Below are 23,804 nucleotides of genomic sequence, written 5' to 3'. Positions count from 1 at the left end.
CTTTCCCAGGAAAATAATAAATGGCTATATTTAATCACTCTGATAAGGTCAGCTAAAGCAATAAATGCTTCTCTAGAACTGCTGAAAATGGATTAAACATTCCTTTCAGCTAACCCAACATTAGAGCTATTACAATCTGTCTACTCTTTGCCACTCATTGTCCAGTGACACATTGTGGCAGTGGTGATTTATCAGATAAATGTATCAATTGCAGAGCTGAAATTTACTCTGTTTAGTGAAACTTCCCTGAACATCTCTATCATCTCATCAGCACGCCATGTACTGTGCTTACAATTAGTCTGCCTCAGAGATGAAAGGGTTTGTGTATCTTCTATCTTTCAAAAACTGTGACACAGGCACTACTGTACTGCATTACACTGACATTTATGAATACAGGTCTTCATAAAAATGTAATCTTTGCCTTATTGAAACAAGTGGCTAATCCCCACTAGTTGTATTAAGGAACGCACCTCCATCCCTCTTCATGGAAATGGTGCATGGGGAAGAGTCTGGAGAGAAACACCCACAATTATTTCCAACACCTAAAATAAGCAATGAGGGATGCTTTTCCCAGTCATTTAGTCAACAGTAGTAGCTGCAGCAGTTTTATAAATCAGACTCAGAATATCCCTCTGAAAATAGTCATAAAAAAGTGCCACTGGAGACTGTGCTATTTACTGCAAAAGTATAGAAATGAAAGGCTACATGCCCATGCAATAGGAAATTTCCTGTTCTGTCAAAAGATACTTTATGCTTTAAAAATGTTGCTTAAAAATTTTTGAGTTTAGAACTATTTCATGCATTATCTATTAAACATTTCCTTTTCTGTATGTAACTTGCTTCTACACCTACAGCATTATGTCAGGAATGCCTTCAATTTGAATCTTTTTCAAATGATGACACAAAACAGCTGGACTATATTTTCATTTCCCAGGAATATTTCCTGGCCCAAAGCATGACTCTGGTTAACAGTCCTATCTTTTTAAAGTCTGTGAAATAGAACTTGAGCAAAAGGTAATTACTCCCAGGAAGATATCCCTGACACATACTATTTACTATCCAGACAGTGACTGTGGCTGTCTGTAGCCCTGAAGCAATGTCATTTCACTATTTTCAGGTTACCTCTGAACACAGAAAGACTTTTGACTCTCCTTGAGAAGACTTCTGTAAAGACTCCTCACTGACTTGCAAAATAGTATGGGCCTTAGAAAGATATCTGTGTGTTTGTTTAGTTTCGCTTACTTTTCAGAGAGAAAAATGTGGGGCAACACTGGTTTAGCATGTTTCATCCTGCCTTAAAATTTCCTTGACTGAAAATAACCAGTCTTCAGTTTTTTGGGTTTTTTTAGCTGCCTTTTTAAATTAGCATTTTTATTAGCATTTACCATTAACCTTTCCTGAGTGTGACAGTAATGAAGCAATTCACCCACCACTTTTGGATTATTTGTTGGGCTATAGTAAGAACTGCTTGCCAGATATGAGGAGCTCTTTGTACTATCATGACAATCCATACTACTCTATTGTACTCAATATACTACTCCACTACCCTCAAAACAATTAAATCATGTGGTATGTTAAAAAAAAAGACATACTTTAATTCACATGTTGATTTGGATTCACTGAAGAAATCTAAGATAATTCTGTTTGTCATTTGCTCTAGACAAATGTTTCTATGTTTCATAAAAACCTTAATATTCTTGAAATGCATGTTGGGTGTAAATTTGCCACTTTTTAATAAGATAGAAAATAGTGTTTTCTAGTTCCCCCTCTACAATCTAGATCTGTCTCTCCAAAGGCAGTCAGGATCTCACATCAAAGCACTCTAAAATCTTCTGAGACCTGGAAAAGGCTTTGCAATCCAACCTCTGGAGAAGGTTCTCTTTTTCAATGCCAACTCTATGTCTGTAACAAAGATTGTTAACTAGTATTTCCAGTTAAACTTTCTAAAACATACTGTCTCCATTTACCAAAAGGCATCATGATTTTTAAATAAAGTTTTGGTAGGCTATCTCATCCATCTAAAATGCAGTGTCCCATTCTCAAAGATTCACATAACTTCTCCATTTTTATTGTAACAGCTTGCTTCTTTTCTGTCTGCCCTATTACTTTTTCTTGTTTTCCTTTGAAGCAGAAATGTGTTGCCAGTTCCTTGGCTTTGCCACATGTTAAACTATTCTGACTGTTTTTATTTTGCTCCTTCCAAAGATGCTTATTAAAAAGTGTGCTTTTATTCATCTATTATTACACTGGATTTATTATTGATAGTAGGAGCAGCTCAAGGCAGGAAAAAATTCAGATGAATGCTTTAGCAGACTGCAGAGTTTTCCCACATTTGAATTCACAGATAAAGTACCTGTTTTAATCTAGTTTTCCTAGTCCTTAATGACGGGACTGTCAGAGATGTAAAATTTTGTTTTCTTTCTTTACATACACAAGAGAACATTTTTTTATCAAATAAAGAATTTTAAAGCAAACTTTTACCAGAGTATACTTTACATTTATCTGGCTCTCTTAACTCTGGCTGTGAGCTGGATGCAGGAAAAAAGAAATTGGAAATGATGAAATAGTTCCTTAACAGAGGTAGACATAGACATTCAACACCTAAGATTTTGGATACTGGATTATTTTTCAGAGAGAGACAACTAGTTTTAAAATGACCCTGAGCCAAAGCACGAGATCACTTCACCCAGAAGCTGAGATTTTTCAGAAATAGTCATGGAGTATAAGAAAAAAATCTTTGGCCTTATCAAGATATGATAATTAGAAATAAAAATAATATTTCTTTATTGTCCATACAAGTTGTTTTGGGGTTTTTTTTTGTTTTTTTTTTTTCTGTTATCAACCTCTTCTTTCAAGTCTAATATGAAATGAAAGTACAGTATGTATCCTGTCCTTCTGTTGTACAAGTTCAGCTCTTAGCTGTATCACAAAACCAGTAATTCTGGTAAACATGCTACAACTTTCTAAGAAAATAAATAAAATTAGGTCATTAACATTCAAAATACTAACACAAAAACATATTTAAGCAAAGTGGACAACACTGACAATATTTCCTTGTGCATGCAAAATACCTATCACCATAAATAACACCAGTAATCATAGCAGATAACCTTACAGAATGTGTTTCCAATGATCAGTTATCAAAATTTTGTTTGCAATTACTGTCTTTCACTGTCATCTAGTGTACAAAAGTACTTTCTGCAAGTGCTTGATGAAGAAGAATGGAAGAATGCACAGAAGAATTACACGAATTTTTCCCAATTCAATGTAAAAACTTTTAATCAGAAAGTAATTCCTAAGGTTTGCTTCTGTCCATCTAGTTAGTCAACCTTGAAAAAATATACTGCTGAACATGCATGGTCAGCAAGGAAATATGAAATATGAAATGGAGAGGAAATACAGAGCTTTTAAAACCAATGCCATTACAGAATATAGTGGAGCAGGGATCTCAGGTCTCAGTTGTATCAGGGCTTTAAGGGCTACAAGAAAGTACAGTCAAAATATGTCTGTCAATTTCAAAAGAAGAAAGAAGTATCTAGTGAAGAAAACCATTAGAATATATTGATAAATAAAACCCCCAACCCCCCTCCCCAACTAAAAAAATAGTTGCCCAAACAAGAGCATGAAATGCATTAAATATATTTCGTATGTTCCTATGAATTGCTCATATTTTCTACATAAAGTAGTAAGAAAGAAAACATGGCAGGTTTGAGTCAAGCTCTCTTAGGGAACTTGTGAGGTATTTCAGTGAGGAGTGTTTCAGTTTGCACAGTGAAGAACAGAGCCATACTCATACCTTATATGTTTGAGCCTTACTCTTCACAAACACCCATGTTTCTAATTTTAATTAGCAATATTGCACTGAAAGTATCTGATCACCTTCTCAAGGAAATATTTATTAAGTTTCAAAATGAAAGACCATGCAAAATTATTGTTTCTACCTACATGTTCTTGCCACAGCCATATGACCAAATTCAGTTTTCGTTTCACAACATTCAAATACTGCACAAGTTATTCTGAGTAAAGTGAGGACTATATTCACACATGCAAAAGGAAACAGGATTGAAAAATAAATATGGATAACCTGAAATGATGTTAATCTATTTAGTCCTGGTAAAACTGGCCTCAAGGAACCATGACACCAGATACTTAAAAAGACAAACAATGCAGAGCATTAATATCTGTTCTTGACTGTAAGTTTGGTGCCAAATATTTATTACCTGTTCACTTCATAAATGTTACTCAAAGAGCAAAAGGAAATGTTACTCAAAGCACTTTGTTACTCAAAGCTTAGTGAAGCTAAGTAACCCAAAATTACACAAGGGCAATTGATTAACATGAAAAATATTAATAAAAGGGTGATTTTAAAAAATCATATCTAAAAAATTACCTTTGCAACAAAAAAGCCAACCTAGAAACCAAAAAACAGCAAAACTCCACTAATTATTCTTTGAATAATAGTAATATTAATAATGATAATTGAAGATCAGGAAAAGTTGCACTGATTCAGAATTTTATAAAAAATGTATTCATATTCATCTTCTCATCCTTGCAAAGTGGCAGAAATACTATTACAGGTTCAGCTGAAGGAATCTGGACTGGTGATCATACAATTTAAGATGGGGGAAAAAAAGTCCTCAAAAAAATTCATTTTAAAATAATTTGGCAGTTAGTGGAAGAGTAATGTAAACTTAACATTTTTGATTAAGGTAGATACTGAACTTAAAAAAGTAAGGAAAATAATGGTTTCAGCCTATTTAATATCACTTTCCCTAATTAATTTTTTCCTGTATTTACTATTTTAGAAATAACCAATGACACTGACCAGTTTTCAGTAAGCAAGAAAACACTGCTTCTATTTCTTCACTTATTAACTAACAAAATTTCATTAGCTCAAGGTTCTGAAAGTATTTTAACTCATTTTCTGTAAAGAAAACAATTTCTTCTATAAAGTTGAAGTGTCATTTCCTTGCATTTTTTTGCTATAGCTATCTTTGAATTATGAACATGTTGGAACATAACTTGGAATCCAGTAAGCATTTCAAAAAATCTTCAATCCTTTGTGAAATTAAGTACATGTATCTAGTAAAATATCTCTAGTAAAATATCTCTTTATTAGCACTTAAACATTTGATGTCACACATTGGAATTCTAAATTTCTGCTTGCTGTTTATTAGTGCATTAGAAATATTCAAGGATATAAATTTCAGAAATAGTAAAAGACCTTCAGACAATTTTGCAACCATTCAACTGTAAAAGAAATAGAATAAAGTTAAAATAGCTTTTTGAAAACTCTCCTTGTGTCACAAAGGATTCTACATATTCTGCATTGGAATGCAGTAGATATTTCTAATGTTGTCCTTTAATGAAAAATATAAAAAAACTAAATCCATTCTTGCTAAACGAGAGTTTGGAAAAATACTTAAGAACAAGTTAGAGAGAAATACATAAATTGCACAGGACTGGCATGCAGGTTGCTAAGACCATTGTGCTTTTTAATGTATATATTTTCTTGTCTCCTCTGGGATGGCTATCTCTTTAAAAAAATAAAATAACTATTTTAAAAATATTTCTTTAAAAATCCAAAAGGGAGTGTGAAAACTTATGAAACCATACATCACAAGTGGATATTAATCCCAGACATACTCCACACCGTGCATGTTTAAAGAATTTTAAAAAGCAATTCCAATCACCAAACTGAGAGCTCCCAACACTTGCTTTCAGACAGATTAAAAATGTAAAGTCTAGCAATGACCTCTAGTGTTGTGGTTTCAGTACTGCAAAATACTTTTGCTAGCAATAAACCACAGCATCCATGGAGCATCCAGGGAATTTTAGACTATATTATTTAGATATTAGTGCAGCACACAAGAAGCTCCTTTAAAGAAGAGAAAATGTTTTTTCTGTTACCTAAATCTAACAGTAGCAGGAACACTCTGCTATTTCTCCAGTTAAAAAAGAAAAAAAAAAAAAAAGCAGTTTACTGTTTGGGTTGACTGTGTCTGTATCTGATGATACAGTGGGTAACTTTCTGTACTCCTCTTTGCACCTGTTTCAAGAACAAGGATTATGTATCAGCTGAGATCCCACTCTGGCTGGCTTTTAAGCCTAGGGCAAGTAGGATAGGGGGAGCAGGAGAAAATGAATGAAATTCCAAGAGGAAGAGTAAATAAGAAGGCATTATATTTCATACTGTTGCTTGACACACGTATTTTGAAGCACTTGCAGAGACGTGACAAAGTAGCATTGCTTTCTGAGATGACCTTCATGCCATTACTGTTCCCTTCACAAGCAAATGTCCACGTTGCATATTGGTTTTATTAGCCAAGAGAGTGAACAGAAAAAGCCTAGATACACAGATCTTATTATAAAATGACAAAATGACAGTACTGGGATGTAAACCAATTTCCCATTCAGGCTTGAGAGGAAATGCACTACCTGTCTTTGGTAACACTACAGAATTCTTGGCCTTTCTCTTACAGCTCAGACCTTGCCTTTAGGGTTTTTTTGCACTTATTTAAGAAGTAGGATTTTTTTTTTTTCTCTACTACATATTGAACAAAAAAGTCTACAGCTTCAGTGAAATATGAAAAATTCTCTCTACGAACAAATTGCCATAGCAGAATGGTTAAAAAGATTATATGAAATTTGCTGTGAAATCCTTGTGTGGGTTTCCTGACGATTGAGGGCTACTCCCCAAACATAGCTGAACTGAAATTACAAAGTGATCATCTGAGGTTTCCCAGGACTTCCTCTTGTCACCAAGCACTGAAGAGAATAATGTTTATGTGTCTAATTCCACTTTTGAATCTTGCTTACTCTCACTGGTGCCTCATTTTTTTCCTTCTGAATACTTCCCTTTTTTTTTTTGTCTCTAACAACGTTAAGCACATTGTTGAGTTGTTCACTACAGTAAGAGTTTTTATGTGCTCTTATCACTTTGGTTTTGTTCAAATGCCTCCATTTTACTGCTACTTTCTATATCAATGTGAATATGTTGTTTTTTTCAGAGTACACGTGCAATACTCTAGCCAATCTTTATCTGCGATTTGAGATTATTTTTATGACACTTTCAGAAATGTAATCCTGTAGTTAGCCACCATAAAACCCCCTGCCACAGGTTTGACTCTGCTAGCTGTAAATTGGTAGCAGCACTGTGGTGCCATAGCTGCAAGAACACAGAGCTCCGGCTGGGTTGGCCCATTGTGGATTTCCCTTGGCTGGCTCTGCAGCCTTGCCTGAGCTACACAATGATTCCTACTGCTGTGCAAAGCAAGTTCTCCTCTGCTTTGATGGTCTGAGGATCCCATACGGAGCACTAGCAACATGTGCTCATCATTAGATTAGCTGCCAGCAGTAAAATCACAAAACACCACCCTTCATGCCCAGAACACACTTCACAAAAAACAGGCACAATGACCTCAAAGCTGTGTGGGGAAAAAAAAAAAAAAAAAAAAAAAGGCTTTTTGAGATGGTAGTCTGGAGAATTTCTGATTATAGATAATTTAATTAAATCCTTGAGTTTCTATATGGCATTGGGGAGCATGATGCAAACACAAATTTAGGCAAGCTCAGTTTATAGGAGTATTTGGGACAGATAAAGGTTTCTCCTCTTCTGCATCCTAAGCAAACTCATAAACTGAGTTAGCATGCAGAAAAATAATAAAAAAATTTATGACAGTTTCTCCAGACCTGTCTTTAAAAAATAACTTCATAACTAAGCTGGAAAAAAACACCAAAAAGTTCTTCTTTAGATAAATCTAGTTAATGGAGTCTTTGTGACAGTTCAGTGACCACCAACAGTTTTTTACTTTCTATTCAAAACATATATATTTTGTTAAGATTAAAGGACATACATAAACTTGGCAATTACTTTTTGCTAACTTTCCAGAGATCAAATTACTAAGAAAAATGAATTGAAAACACACATGCAAATTAAAATGTAGATGAAAATTGAGTATCTTAAGATTTTAATAAGAAGATAAAAATCCCAAATTTCACACTCTAGAGAGAGCTACTACTAAGAGCTTTTCCAGATTCACCACTAATATAGAAATGCAGTTTGAAATTTAACAACAGCAGTAACAAAACTAATCAGTATTATGTAACAAAACAGAGGAAAAGAAGAACTGATAGGAGTAATGTGAACTCGAAGCCATGAAACATGGTCCATAGCAGTCAAGGCAGGGGTCAGTTGCTCTTTTTTCCCTCAGAGACCTAGAACTAAACATTAAGCCTACAACAAAGTGCTGAAACTGTTAATGACATGAAAATTATCTGCTGCTAACTAAGAAAGTGACTGAACAGAGATGGAATTTAAGTAAGTTGAGCTAGCTTGGGGTTTTATTCTGTGGTCCACTAAAGTTAGTATTAATAAAAATGTGAAAATCAGGGAAACTTAAGAAGACTAGAAGTATTAATATTGCAGCAATATTCATAAAGGGCAAAGAAATAAAACTGTTTAATCTGTAGTCTGATCTGATGTCTACAACACACTTTTTCTTTTTGCTGCCAAAGGTGCAATTCAGTTAATACAGCTAGAAGAATTAAGAACAGTAAATATTGCTCAGAAAGGTTTTGTGAAAATGGACTCCAACAAGTAAATTTTAATTGACTGTAATTATGCATTTGAGTAAAGCACATACTGCTACTGAAGTTAATTTCTTCCTTGTTAAATAAGAAGCAATGCTAACCTTTATCTACAAATCTGATTTTGTACCCAGAGTGTAAAAAAAAAAAAAAAGGAAATCAAAATCAGCCTTCAAAGAAGCAGGAATATTGTGCCAGGAGCAGGGATTTTGAGCACCTCCAGCTGAAACCTCAAGCCACAAGCCAGCCAACATCGCAGCAGTCAGCCTGGAAATGTACATCACCAGGCCCTCCAGTGAGCCAGACTTGGCATTACAGTTTTGACACAATTTTTCCTGCTTTCCTGTGCTCAAATAACTAGGCAGGCATTGATCTCTATTACCTCTAGCTTTTTTTCAGTAGAAGACAGTAATTACTAGAGATTTGCATGTGTCAGTTTCTGTTTGGTTGTCCTTCATACACTGGCATAAAAATGTGCTAGATGAGATAATTTTAGAAATTTATTTTAGAAAGAGGTGAATTTAAAAGCCTTGGTATTTCTAACTGCAAAATAGCCTACCACAATCTCCATCTATCTAAAGAATTCCCTGTCTACAGAGATTTGAACAATCCATACATGTTTTTAAAATGCATGGGAAACATAAATGATGCAATCAAATCATCTGAGCTGCTGTATTGGAAAGCTCAAGGGAAGAGCAGATTCCAGAGCTGCAAAGCTCTGAAAGAGGACTCTACCAGCACCCACGCCTGATCTCATCAATGAATATAAAAAAGCTCCTAAGAATGAGTAATGAATGCAAGTGCACTCAGAATAGTCAGGGGTTTTTTGCTTTCTTTTTTGGAAATGATTTAAAACCTAGTTTAAATTAGTCTACTCCTACAGTATCTTTTAAAATAATGTAGCCAGGTATTTAGGAATATTTTAAAGGTATAGTCTCTTCTGGAAATGCAGAGAATCACCATTTCAGTGTACCCAGTTCATCATTTCAGTTTACTCTGTTAATTGAGGTCAGTGACTAATTCTTTGAATTGAGACCCTGGGAACTGTAAAAAAAGGAAGATGGTTTTGTTTCTATTCCATTCAGAAATACGACTGAGCATGTAAGTTACCAGAACATAGGACAAATAGTATTCAATATGTTAATAGATGATATTTTCAGTTAGCAATTCATTTTTATGTAAGTACATAGTGGGTTTTATTTATTTGGTTTAAGGCTCTTTGTAGTTTATTTAAATATATTAATAAAATATATTAAACAAAGAGTTTTGGTATCACAAATTTCTAGTTTGTATTACTAGAAAGGTTGGGAATGAGAGAAGAATTTAGATGCTTACTTTAAAAAGGCAATTAGTACTTATTAACAAAACGGGAAAAAACACAAATGTCTAAATTAGTGACTCAGATTAAATATAACCATGCTTTTCCAGCCTCTAAAAATAGACTGCACATTAAAAGCTGAATATAGAAAGAGTGGACATAGTCTAGAAGCATTTGAGTTTAACTCTCTGGAGTGCCTAATAAGGTACATTTCTGGGCCAGCTGCTGTGATGCTGGCTGGCTTGTGGCCTGTGGTTGAAGCTGGAGATGCCTAAAAATCCCTTCTCCTGACACGACACTGCCATTTGGATCTGGATTCCCACACTGTTCCACAGGTTATAATGAGACACAAGTCTACTGGTGTCCAGGGCAAAGGGAGAAGCTGAAGCTTGTATCCCTTGGTTTACAGATTGTCTTTATGGTTACCAAACCAGGAGAGTGAGTGATGCAAATGATGAATGGACCAGAGTATGTCATCTGTGAACAGAAAGATCATTAGAATGCTATTTTGTAAATGGGGACAGGATAGTTTTTTCATGACTGTAAAAAGAAAAATACATCAAGTTTCTAGCAGTACAGGCCAAACAAATTTCTGGTATAACTTCTTCAACTGAAATATCTGAATGTGTAATTAATTATTTTTACAAATTAAACTTAAATTTTAAAAGTACGATTTTATATGTGAACAAGGAGATTTGCATGGATTAACAAGAAGCTCCAGGACAAAAGCAAAAAAGGGAAGCCTACAGAGGGTGGAAGTGAGGCAACCTAGAAGGAATACTGACAAATTGTTCCAGCAACCAGGTATCAGGTTAGGACAACTAAAGCCCTGTAGGAATTAAACCTACCTAGGGATCTCAATGACAACAGTAAAAGCTTCTATTAGTACATAAGTAGTAAAAGGAACACTACAGAAAATGTTGGTCCTCTCCAGAAGGGAACAGGAGAGTTGGTTACCCAGGATATGGAGAAGGTTGAGGTACTCAATTATTTTTTTTGCCTCACTCTTCACTGGTAAGTGCTCCAGCCACACCACCTGAGTTGCAGAAGGTAAAGGCAGGGACTGGAAGTATGAAGAACTGCCCATTGTAGCAGAAGAGCAGGTTTGAGGCCATCTAAGGAACCTGAAGGTACACAAATCCGTGGGACCTGACAAGTTGCATCCGTGAGTCCTGAAGGAACCAGCACAGAAACCGGCTGAGCTACTTTCCATCATATTTGAGAAACGGCAGTCCAGTGAAGTTCCCACTGACTGGAAATGAGGGAGAAAATCCCTTTAAACGGGGAAAAAATGGGATCCAGGCCTATGACTAATGCCAATTTGCTCACTAGCATCTCCCCAACTCCAGTCCCTTGTAAAGCTCTAAGATATAAGAAAGAATTTTTTTACAATGAAGGTTTTAATATGATGGAATAGCCTGCCTGAGAGGTGGTGGATGCTCCATACCCGGAAATATCCAAGGCCAGGTTGGATGGAACTCTGAGTAACCTGGTCAGGTTGAAGGTGTTCCTGCATATGGCAGGAGGATTGGAAGTAGATTATCTTTAAGGTGCCTTCCAATCCAAACCATTCTATGGTTTTATGAACATTACTTCAGTGCTTTAATATAAAAAACCAAAGCTGATAGACAGTAAAGAATGGGAATTCTATTCTCAGTAACCCTAAATATTCAGTAATGCTTACACAGCTATAACTTTCTATCAATACTACTACTAACAATATTACTGCTGTTCTATGTAGTCTGCACTGTAATGCTTGTTTGACTTTGCTCTGTACTCATTCTCATCTGAGTGCTGAGGAGAAGTGGTGGTACACAGATGGAGCCTCTTAAATAAAAATGCACAACAAGAGATTTTTACAGGATTATTCAGGCTGCTGTTTTCTCTTGAGAGTTTCTGTCCTTTACCACTTCTGAAGGTATGTCCATTCTGACTTTTAAATCTAAGATTTAAATGTCCTTTGCATATTTCTGCACAGAACTAAGACCTGACCTTGTGACCTAGATGTTAAATTGAACCTAACTATTCCCTTCCTGCAAGGAGCTCTGTCAGCAAATAAGAAAAATCATTTATGAATTCAAAACTTGTGTAGTTGGAACTACTGAAACATTGGGAAGCCACACGATGTTAAAATCACTGGTTAGGAATGATACATAATGAGGTCAGAGGGAGTGGCATGCTTTCAAAATAGCATCAGCTGTTCTTGAGTCACTGACCATTCAAAAACAAACTGGTGATTTCTTATGGACCAGACAGCGCTCTCAAAAAGAAGCAATAGATGAGATATGATTTGGTGCTTGCCATGGACTGCCAGGCTACATTAAAGGATAACTGAAGTTCTTGAAGTCTCTCTCAAAACACGCAGGAGCACTTGTGCCGTTGAAGACTGGTGTTCACTTTGCATATTTCAGGTCAGAACAGTACTTTGTCCTTTAAAAAAATATTGGTTTCTGAAATGGTTGTTTAGTTGGAGGAAGACTTAAATTGAAAACAAATACTTGCTGAAGATTACTCAGCAAGATGCCACAAAGCATCAACAGAGAAGGAAGGAACTTGGTTTTAAAGCATCAGCCTGACCTAGCCAAGGAACAAATATTGCTGTTTCCAGTATTTGAAAAAGGGGAAAAAGAAAAAAAAAAACAAACATCCCCCCAAACCCCCCCCCCCCCCCCCCCCCCAAAAAAAAGCAAGGGAAATTTATGAAGGCAGCAATGTGTTTGGATTTAACTGGGGCAGAGTTTATTTTCCTCTTAGTATCTGGTACAGTCTGGTACAATCTGGTACAATCTGGTACAGAATTATGTTGATAACACACTGATAGCTTAGTTGTTGCTAAGCAGGGCTTATCCCAAGTCAAGGACTTTTCAGTTTTCCATGCTCTGGCAGCGAGCGGGTGCACAAGAAGCCAGGAGGGAATGGCTGGGACAGCTGACCTGCTTCGTACATAAACTGGGGGGAGTTGCAGCTGGGAGGGGCTGATCGCTGCTCAAAAGGCAGGGCTGGGCATCTGTCAGTGGGTGGAGAGCAACTGATTTTTGCATCACTTGTCTATTTCAGGTTTTATTTCTCTTTTTGTTGTTGTTGTTGTTATTACCTTATTTGAATTATTAAACTGTTTCTATCTCAACCCATGTGTTTTACAATTATTTCCTGCTTCTCCTCCACATCTCACAGCAGAAGGGAGCTGTGTGAGCAAGCAGCTTTGTGGTACTTGGTGGCTGCCTGGGGTTAAACCAAGAGACAGCAGTAAGGGAAGCAGAAGTATACAGGGCAAATTTCTGGCAAGCAGAGCTAAAGAAAATAGGAAGATGTGGGTTTTGAAGTACATTTGGAACTAAATAAATACTGACAATATTGGTCTGTTACTGACATGCAGATAACAATTGTACAGAAAAACTGTTACCAGACCTCACTGATACTGTGGGACTGTGCCCCTTGTTCATGACAGTGTCCCTTGCTGCCAGCCTCGGCTCCCACTTTGCTTTCCCAAAAAAGAGCAGGCTGCTCTTCTTGCTCTCTGACTACAGCTGCACAAATATGTAGTTTAAGAGATACATTCTTTGGTAAGCCAAATTTAGCACCCAAAATCAAAAGCACACAGTGAAAAACCCCTTCATGCTTCTTGGTTATTTTTCGGAATGTGAAAAAATATAAATATGGATCCTAAACAGTATATCGAAAGAATAATAACCTACATTTTGTACAGCACTTTGAAAATGTGAAGAATTCTCAGTAAACCTGATTCAATGCGTTCTTTTCTTATATCCTAGAGCAAGAACTTCTTCATAAAATGCTTTTTTTGGATAAAAGTGCTAGATATAATCTTAAATTTTAGGTTTTGTTCAGACAGGCTCATGAAAAAAAACCTGTAATTAGTTGTTTGGCATGAAGTGGCTCTGGAACACTTTGAGAGGAAGCAACATAATGAAATGTTACAAGAACAAGCCAGAACAACCTGCTCTGCTAGCAGCACTTTGCTTACTCCCCAGAACTGAAGTTCCTGCTTCACTCCTGCCTGAGCTGCCTCTCAAATCAATCAACTGTCCCACACGTGCTGTAAAAACCAGAACTATGCTTAAGTGCCTGAAGCCTCATTTTATGCAATTGTTGAAAGCCTGACTGGCAGAGGTGCTTTGCCAGAAAACTACAATACGTGTTGGCACTGTTGCTTCAGTGTTTGAAGAGATGCTGCTGCTTCTCTTGCCAGTGTCTCAGCTTCTCAAACTTCAGGAGGTCACTCTCAGTAGTTTCTCCTCAAGAGAATTTTAATGAGACTTATTCATGCTTCAGGCTTACCAAACATCAAGGGGTTTTTTTTGTTTTTGTTTTGTTTTGTTTTGTTTTTTACTTCTGATAATACCATGCATGCCACTTGTTCTGTCAAGTTCCATCTGGATATTATTACTTTCACACTAAAGGTTAGTCCTTCATCACAATAAAAAAATTTATGAAGAAGATGGCCATTTCAGGAGATGTTAAAAGCAGAAGTTGACATCTGTATAACTAAAATAACACAGCTTTGACATAATCAGTGTTATATGACAGAAAGCTGCCTTGAATTGCTTTGATAGAAACTTGTATTATACTTCCCCATTACATTACATCTGATTGACTACTGATGTCTTCCCAGCTCCGTTTATTGTTGTAGTCTGAAGTGCCAAAGGTGTCTTTCAGAATTTGGACACACCCCTCAACAAGCTGCAGAGTTGGGGAGTACTTGTTTGTGGGGTGCCACAAGGTGGCAAGTGGGGGCTTTCTTTAAAAGGCCAAGCAATTCCTGTCTGGACAGGCTGTGGCTATTCAACATAGCCTTTAATGTATGGAACAGGCAGGAAGCTCTCCAACACAGTAGAGGTGACTACTACAAGTTTACTGTTAAAACCATAAGCCCAGTCCAGTTTGGGAAAAATACCTTAAGGTACTGGAATGATGCAATTAGGTCACCCAGAAGCCTTTTCTTTTCTGGCATGAGCAAAGCAAATTCTCTCAGCTTTTCCTTATAGGAAAGATCCTCTGTCCCTCTACTCAACCTGGTGGCCTCCTCTGAACTCTTTCCAGCATGTCAGTGTCTTTCCTGTGCTTGGGATCGTGGCATGCTTGCATTCTTTTTTTTTTTTTTTTTTTTTTTTGCAATCCTCCTCTGATGTGCAGAGTATATTCTATATCTGAATATACCCTGGCCACAACATTATGCTTTGCCACGACCTGCTGCCTACAGCGTATGTTACGGAAGGAGAAGTGAAGGTAGGCAGTGGAGAAAGTACAATCCAACTCTATGGCGTTCTCAAGGGATCTTAGCTAGAGGATGTCCTTAATGCCAGCATTGCAATCCTCTCCTGCATCTCCAAGTCAAATATGCCTCTTACTCATATTCCTCTCAAATTCACTCTTCTCTGATTTATGTGGAAACGTCCTCATCAAAGAAAAGTTCTGTGGGCTAAGCCTTTAAAGACAGATTGTAATAATACAGAAACCAAAAGTGACATGTGTGAGGTTTACTTTTGTTTTCTCAGACAGGAATAAGAGGTCGGTTCCCACCCTGCAGCTCCTTTATGTCAAAAACTCTCTGAGGGCCCATCCTGGGGGATGAGAATTCGGCTTGGACAGTCAGTGCATCTGGGGCCACCCTCACTTGTTGGCACAGGGATTAATTGAACATTTGCTAAATTCTGCCTAGCAACTGGGAATGCAAACAGCCATCATCTTAAATGCTGAAATAACAGTCAATGCCTATAGCAGGAAAAAGAATAAAGTGACAGACAGCCCTTCATTCCCATGCTGTGAATCCTTCTTTTTATTTCTTTCCAGCTTATCCTTGCTAGGTCTCAACTTTTAGTCTTAAAAAAAAAATCCTGTGTGTTTGGGAAATAGACAATTTTGGTTGGATCTCACTTTCTTTAAGTGACAGGTGATACCTAGAAGTTTGGTAGGAACTGGTATCCCTTTAGCTGTTTGTTACATTTCACAGCAAAAGTGTTTAATCTTCTCTAGTAAAAACTGATATTTTTCTGTTTGTGCAGAGTGTAAGAAAGTTTTGCGAGTCATCTAAAAACATCTCTTTTGAAAATTTCCTTTTTTTTTATAATTTCCAAATGTCAATTAAGCACGTGAGTTATTTCAGTATAGTTCTTGACAATAAAACTCAAAACATACTGGATAGATTTCGATTTCCTAAACTCTTGATCTCTTTGTCATCTCAGATTAAAATGAAACTGAATAAACCAAAGGCCTGACTAGCAAAAGCCAGTTGTGTCCTGGGCTGGATCAAAAGCAGCAAAGCAAGGGAGGGAATTCTGCCCCGCTGCTCTGCTCTGTGAGACCTCACCTGCAGCGCTGCATCCAGCTCTGGGGTCCCAGCACAGCAGGGACACGGACCTCTTGGGAGGGAGTCCAGAGGAAGCCGTGAAATTGCCCAGAAAAGGGATGGGGCACTGCTCCAGTGAGGAAAGGCTGAAAGGATTTGGTTTGTTCGGCCTGGGAAAGAGAAGGCTTTGGAGTGACCTGGTTGCGGCCCAGCAGTACCTTAAGGGTACTTGGAGAAAACATGGGCCAAGACTATTTGCAAGGGCATGCAGGGATTTGAATGTGTTTAAACTGAGTAAGAGTAGGTTTAGATTCGATACTAGGAAAAAATTCTTTAGCGCGACGGTGAAGAAATGGAACTGGCTGCCCAGAGAGGTACGGCGGGACGATCTCGACCACATCCCTGGTAGATATTCAGGGCCAGGGCGGATCGCTCTCTGAGAAACCTGGGCTGGTGGACGGTGCCCCTGCCGTGGGCACAGGGGGCTGGAACCACAAGCCTTGAGGGGCCCCTCCACGCCAGACCACTCCACCACCGCTCCCGCCCGAGCCCTCGCGCCGCCGCCGCCGCCGCTTCCGCCGCTCGGTCCCTCCCGCGGGCCGCCCCCTCCCGGCAGCCCTCGCGCCGGAAGCGGCTGACGACAACAACAAACACCGGCGGCGGCGGCGGCCGCCCCAGGCAGGGCTCCCCCGGTCCCCGCGGCCCCCGGCCCGCCCCGCCGAGCCGCCTCTCCCGGCCCGCCGCCTCTCCCCGCTCGTCCGCGGGCCCCGCCGAAGCGCCGCGCGCCCCCGCAGAGCCGCCGGGCCCGGCCGCGCGGCGCAGGGGGGACGCGCCGCCACCGCCGCAGGATGAGCGGCGCTGCCCGCGCGGGACCCGGGGGTGAGTGCCGAGCGCTGCCCGGGGACGTGCGGGCTCCCCCCGGTGCCCCGCTCAGCCCCTCCCAGCCCGCGGGGAAGGCGGAGACTCCGGTACCGGGAGGGCGGCCTTGGCGAGGGGCGGCGGTCCCGGCGCTGGGCGCTGGGCTGTACCCGTGGGGCGGGCGACAAAGAAGTGGGAGGCGGCGGAGCGGAGGTCGAGGAGGACCGGGATCCCGCGGCTGGAGCCGGTCCCGGGCGACGGGGTGACCCCGGCGCAGCTGCTGGGGGGGTGTGGGGGAGGCGGTGGCTGCCAGCCCTCGGAGGGGAGCAGCGCCGGGCGGGCCGGGCTGCTCCCTCCCTGCCCAGGGCTCCGCTGCCAGGGCGAGGGATTCGCGGTGAAGTTACTACAAGGAATGACTCAGCCTGGCAGCGCCTCCGTGCTCGCCGTCGGCGGCGGTCGGGTGAGAGCCGTGCAGAAGCGTTGTGTGTTTACAAACGTTGTTCTGCCTCTCCCTCGGTTGTTTACTTGGTCCTGCTCCCGAGGAAGCGTGTGTCCTGTAGTGAATGTTCCCTTCGGTTTCTCCTTACGGCTCTTTAGTGGACTTTCAGGCAGTTGTGTGGATCAGTGCTCGCTTTTCTTTCTCACTGACCCTCCGAAGTACTGGCTGCTAGTGATCCAGAGGTAGAAATATGAATGCTGGGAGAATGACATGAGCTGACCTTTGTAACGTTCATGTTTCTTACTTAGCATCATCTAGACATGAAGTAAAAAGTCATGTTTTGTCCTGAGAAACCCAGAAATTTTAGTTCAGACCTCATATAACCATAGCTTTTTTTTTTTTCCTGTGTCATTTGTTTTTGTCTGAAGTAATTACATGGTATGTCCTGGCCATGAGCCATTTCTTGTGGTTCATATTTTGAGCTTTCACCTTTATTTCTTTATGGGAAGCAATGAGGAGGTCGAAGTGTTTTTTTTTGGTTTTTTTTTTTTTTCTCCCTTGTATTCACATATATGTGTGTCAGAAGTAGTTTGTGCTGTTGGGTTTATGGAAAGACTTACACTTTTGGGTGTGTGTGTTTAACTGTAGGGTAAAAGGTACCTCAGTAATGCTGGAGAAACAAGAATGGAAAAACATGTTTCAGACAGTTGAATTTTATACAACTGAAAAGTACTGTGAGGAACAATACTATAAATAGAATTAGAATTATAGAATGGCCTGGGTTGGAAGGCACCTTAAAGATCATCTAGTTCCAACCTTTCTGGGGGGGGAAGGGGCACCCTCCACTGGACCTGGTTGCTCAAAACCCTGTCCAGCCTGTCTATGAACACTTCCAGGGATGGGACATCCACAGGTTTTCTGGGTAACCTGTTCTACTGTCTCACCATCTTCACAGTAAGGAATTTCTTATATTCATTCTGAACTGATAATATAAAGCTGTTGCTCCTTGTCTTCTCCCATACACACCCTTCTATAAAGTTCATCTCCATCATGGAGGTACTGCATAATAATAATAATAATAATAATAATAATAATGAAAATGTGAACTCCCATGGTATACTTAAGTTGTGAATTTTAAGTATTTAGTATGTTTAGTATGTTCTAGTGTTTAGAATATTTAGTAGCTAGTACCTTGGGAAATTTTTGAAAGCTGTTGCACATGAAGAAATGACCTTGCTCTTATCTCATGGTCTAATACAAACTTTTGTGCCAAGAAGCAAATATTAACAAGAAAGAATTTAGATATTCTAGCATCATTAAGTTTAGGTCAAAGTATGCAGAGGATATATTGGTACTTACTCCGAATGATGTCTGGAACTCAAAATGGCTTAATTTTATTATGTTGAGAGTAGTAATGAAAATTACTTGCTGAAGAACACGTGGTAAGGGACTTCAGCTGTGCCAGTTTTAGCGCTGGAAGTACAAAGGGGATCTTTTGGGATAGTGGATTGTTGTAAGATAGACCTAATTGCACTTTGGAAGTATGTTATTATCGTCCACTCTGTTCAAGTAGCTGTGTGTTTTGTAGATTGTAAAATAGCAATCTATCTTAGCTGCAATTGTGTTGCTCTAGGCTTGTGCTCAGCACAGATTTGGGTTAGTAGTTTCTGAGATCGTATTCAAGGGGCTGTCTCTCTCTCCCCATGTCAGGTTACTCTATTTATAATTAGAAGTGTATGCAGCAGACTTGTACTCTGACTGGAGAAGAGGGCAAGGGTTATTTCGAGGTCTTTTGTGGTGTCTGGTGTGTCCCTACATGTTGTTTGAACACAGCTGTTACAAAGCCTTGCAGGAACTACGGTGGAAAACATAACTTCTAAACTGAACTTCAGTTATTTTGGTTAAATAGGGGACAGTGTATGTTGGAGATAAGAGAGTAGTGCCTGTTGATTTGTTTTTGATAAGAGTGGCTGTTACAATGGAATCACTGGAAAGAATTCTTCTGTCTGTTATCAGTGTGTCCTTAAGTCTTCATTTACTTTTAAACTAGCAGTTACTTTCTGTGAAAGACTGGGTTAGAGTGGTGTGAGGGTCTTGAGACTTAAATTGGACAGGGGGAGTTCATTAGCATGTTGAGGTAAAGTGAAAACAACTTAAAATGAAAAAACTATAGTGTGTGTACCCAGTTGTTACATGAGCCACTTCAGTCATTTGGATAGTGCCCAAGCAGTCATATGTCTCCTTCTGCATTTGCAATAATGCTCAAGAAAGTTAGGGTACTGATTTTTGGTCCACAGCTCAATGCCTTTATATAAACTGTTTCTGAAGATGAGGAGGGGACAAAAAAAAAACAAAACAAAACAACAAACCTTAATACTTTCAGTGAGCCTATTAATAGTTAGCATTCTGATGCAAAGTTGTTAATCAGTATTACCGAGTAGCAAACACTTGATTACAAGATGCCAACTTACATAATAATATTGTATTATACTGCAGGATGTGATTGAATGCAGTCATACCAAACAGGCAAAAAAAAGAGAATCATTAATATGTAAATTACTAATCCAATTGCAAGAATTTCAGAGTGTCTGTAGCTGATTTGCCGGACTAATGATTTTGATGTACAAGTTGGAAGATCCTCACATAAATTGGGTTGTGAAAGCCTATAACACAATTCATGATGATAAAGAAATTGCTAGCAATTATTTTTGTGAGCTAATTGACATTCTCTGGTTGCTGAGAAAGTCACTTTTTGTCTATTTATGAGTTAATTCATACTGCAAATTCACTCTTTATTTAGTTTTAATTTAAATTTTAGTTTTTTTAATGTAATTCAGTTGGAAGACATCATAGCCGTGTACCAACACTTTCTATCTTTTCAGTTTGTAAGCAGGGTTGGAACTGGATATACTTTTTGTTTTCTTATAGGATTCATGCATAACTATATTGTTAATAATCCATGAATGATATTTCAATCCTGGTTGTTGGAAGTTGTCAATAGAAATATCAAAACAAATGTGTTGATTCGTAGATTGAGACGGGGCTGTCAGGGTAATTCTTGCTTTGGTCTCCAGGTGTGTATTTTCCTTTTGTTGTTCAGGTTTGCGGTCCGTGGTTCAGCAGGGTTCTGAGCTCATGCTACCAGCTCAAGCAACATCTCAGTGTAGCTTTTTATGTCCATCTGAGATGTTGACAGTTCGTTTTGGAAACAGATTTTGCAGCTGGGCCTGCTGTCTTTATAACATCAAGGTGAAATAATGATGGTGTGCTGTATATAAAGCTCTAGTAGTTTGTGCATCTGGAAAATAAGCTGTGGTAGACTGTTTTCTTTGAATTAGTACAAATAAGTGCAAAAAAAGCCTTGTTTGAATGCTGTATGAATTTCATTCTGAACTGTGTTAATTACTTGTTAATGGACTGTAAAATGTAAAACTGCTTTGTTGACTAGTTGTCCTAGTCAAATGTCCTGTATCTGTCTTGCTGTGTAATGCTATGGGATCAATGAGAAGGATGGTGTGTGAATATTTGAGAGGCAGCTCTGCCTAAGTAATGATCTAATGGGTTTTCAACTGACTTCAGAACATGGACTTATTTTCTCTTTATAAAATAGTTCATGTTTTCTTACCTCTTAAGACTTTCTTTTAAAACAGTATCTTTGCTTTTTCAGGAGAGTAGGGAAGCTGTGGGGCGATAGTGAAATAGTGTTTCCAGTATTTCGATTGCATATTGCTTTTATTTGAAGGGATTAGGTAGATCTAGTATCTGTCTGGTATATCAATCTTCATTGTTTTTCTTGAAGATGTATTTGACAGGCCAGCATGCTGTTTTCATTTTGAACAGATTGAAAATGATATGTATTTCAGAGGTAGAATGCAGTATTGAAGAACTAATTATAGGAAGAGTTTTACTTACATCATTGATTCAAAAAGTCATACCACCCTTAGCAAAACAAAAATATAAATTCTGTAGGAATTGCACTTTGCTGAGGTCTGATTTTTGAATGTTTGAAGTAGCTGTTTCTAAGTTCCTAAATTCTATTTTGATTTAGGTCTGTGATTGAACATGTTGTGCTCTTTTGTGTTGTAGTTGTAACTGCAGTACTTTTTGCTCTTTATCATTTGAATGGTGGTTTTTTTTCCTGATAATGCAGGGAGTTTCAGTGTCGGTGGTTTATCTTAAATTGAGTTTTTTGATGCCAGGTAGCTGTGCTAGTACATCAAAAGTGTGAAAGTTTGACCCTTACTTATTGTAGTTGGCTTAGGATAAACAGTTCATACTGACAAAACGGTGCTTTGATTTAGACAATTTTTCTTCCCTCCTCCTCAGTGTGTATTTTTCTTAAATTCAGATGAAGATTCTTACATAAGAATATATTGTGTAACAGGACTAGAAGCTGTCTTCTTATACATTGTGCTTATGCTATATTGTAAGTGTTCTTCTAGTAAATTCATGCTGACTTCTGTATTTAAAAATACTCTTTACAAGTACATGTGTTGTCTACTGATTGAAAGAGACTTGATTCTCACCCAGTGAATGGTTTGAAAATGTGACTCAAAATTCTCAGTTCTGTCTGAAGGGGGGGGAGGGGTAGTGCGTAAACTTTCCTTTTTATATTAAAGGCTTGGTGGTAAAATACCTATACATTCCAAAAAGAAAATGTATTGTCACAACATTTTCACAGTGCTCTACATCATTTTCGCATGCATCTGTCTTCACATGTCAGGGTTGAATAAGGCAGGAATATAGTTGTAATACCTCAGTCATTCTAAATTGTGTTTTTCTGTAGTTTTCTTGGAGTTTCCTTGGTGGTTGTATAGTTCGTAAGTTGGTAAAACTGCATAAAAAATCTATTGGTGCACGTAGTTAGCTATTATAAGCTACCAAAGATTTATGTTCCAGAAGGGTAAAGAAGGGCACATGAAAATTAGAAAACACCTTCTTGAGATTAGAGACAATTTAATATTCTGAGAACTATCCTATCTTTTCTCATTTCTCACCACATTGCTGTTATCTTCTTTCATATGTTGCCAATAAAGATCTGAAGGTGATTTGTAAATTATGATATCCAAGAAGAGTTATAAACTGATCTGAGAAGAAGCTAGACATTTCTGAGTATGTATTCCTGGGGACTAGGGGTTCTATCAGCTCTTCATCTTGCTGATGGTCATTTACTTTCAGATACCACTGAAAAGAAAAGAAGTTTGATGAATAGGAGGAGGTTGGTAGGTGACATGTGAGTTACAACTTAGAATTTATCACATTTCTTTTTTATCTTTAGATCATGACAGTTCAAATACTAATTTTATAATTAATAAAAGATAAGAAGAATTTGAAACAAGTTTGAGGGGTGTAAACCAGTTAAAGAGTTTACTAAGATGGTAGTGGATTTCCTTATTACTAGAAAACTTTATTATTTTTTTAAAATCTTATTGCTTATGAATAGACATTAAGGAAGAACCTGTGACTTTTATGTAGGTTGTTAGACTAAATCACAAGGATCTTTACTTGCCTTACATTGCATTGTTGTCAATCTTTGACTTTCTTTTCCATCTGTAGTGTTCTAATTCCTGTGAAGTAAATGCCATTTAATCAGTCTTATGTTCTGTATTTTTGTCTTTTAAGTAGTTCTGGCCAAGATTTTTTTCTTTTCTACATAAAAGAAAAAAAAAATTGTAGTATTAGTACTGTGTATCTGAAGAGGGAAGAAGTGGGGAAATGGCCTCCTAGACTGTATTTTGAGAGACTGTCCTTGGTTGCATCTGTAGTAATTGAAAATTTTAAAGTTATCTTAAGTTATCTTATCTGCTTTTTAAGAGGTTACTGGTTTGGGTTTTTTATTAAGTTTCCAAGATGTGATCTATTAGAACTGAGGATGGCACTGGCAGTTAGAAATGTGAATGATGCCTTCAGAAGATTTTCACTTGTCTTCTTGAATGATGATTCTGATGTTGAGTATCCTCTATATTCCATGGCCTCTTTCCAGCCTCAGTTGAGGTGTAGTTTATGGAGTTATGTAATGAACCAGACCGTGGAACTGATTTGAACTATCAGTATCCTGGAGAAGTGTGCTGTTTCTGACTTGTTATATCCAGTTTATTCCACAGACATATGGGTAGTTGCACCGCTGAAAGTTGGTGCAGGGAAAGGAGCAGAAGAACTGGCTGAGGAAAGGGATTCATAAATCTGGTGCTCTTTCTGTTGCCAGAGTTTGTGGTCTTGGTTGATCAGAGAGAGTTTAGTGGAGGAAGTGTTGGTGCTGTCTTGTCTGAGTTGAGTATAAAAAACAATGGGATTTT

At 38.4% G+C, this 23,804-nt stretch overlaps 1 protein-coding gene across 2 annotated transcripts in view; it reads left to right on the top strand.

Moving 5' to 3' along the window:
* The first annotated feature begins 17,369 nt into the window (after nucleotides 1–17,369).
* RB1CC1 (RB1 inducible coiled-coil 1) overlaps nucleotides 17,370–23,804 on the top strand; it is a 64,661-nt gene continuing 58,226 nt past the window's right edge. For both annotated transcript variants that reach the window (XM_062488959.1, XM_062488951.1), the window contains exon 1: nucleotides 17,370–17,529. The gene's annotated coding sequence lies outside the window, so the exon portion shown is untranslated. The remainder of the gene's footprint in view (nucleotides 17,530–23,804) is intronic.

This window comes from Cinclus cinclus, chromosome 1 (genome assembly GCF_963662255.1).
Source record: "Cinclus cinclus chromosome 1, bCinCin1.1, whole genome shotgun sequence".
Classification (NCBI taxonomy): domain Eukaryota; kingdom Metazoa; phylum Chordata; class Aves; order Passeriformes; family Cinclidae; genus Cinclus; species Cinclus cinclus.
The sequence above is the reverse complement of the archived record's forward strand: the minus strand, read 5'-3'. Positions and strand labels throughout refer to the sequence as shown.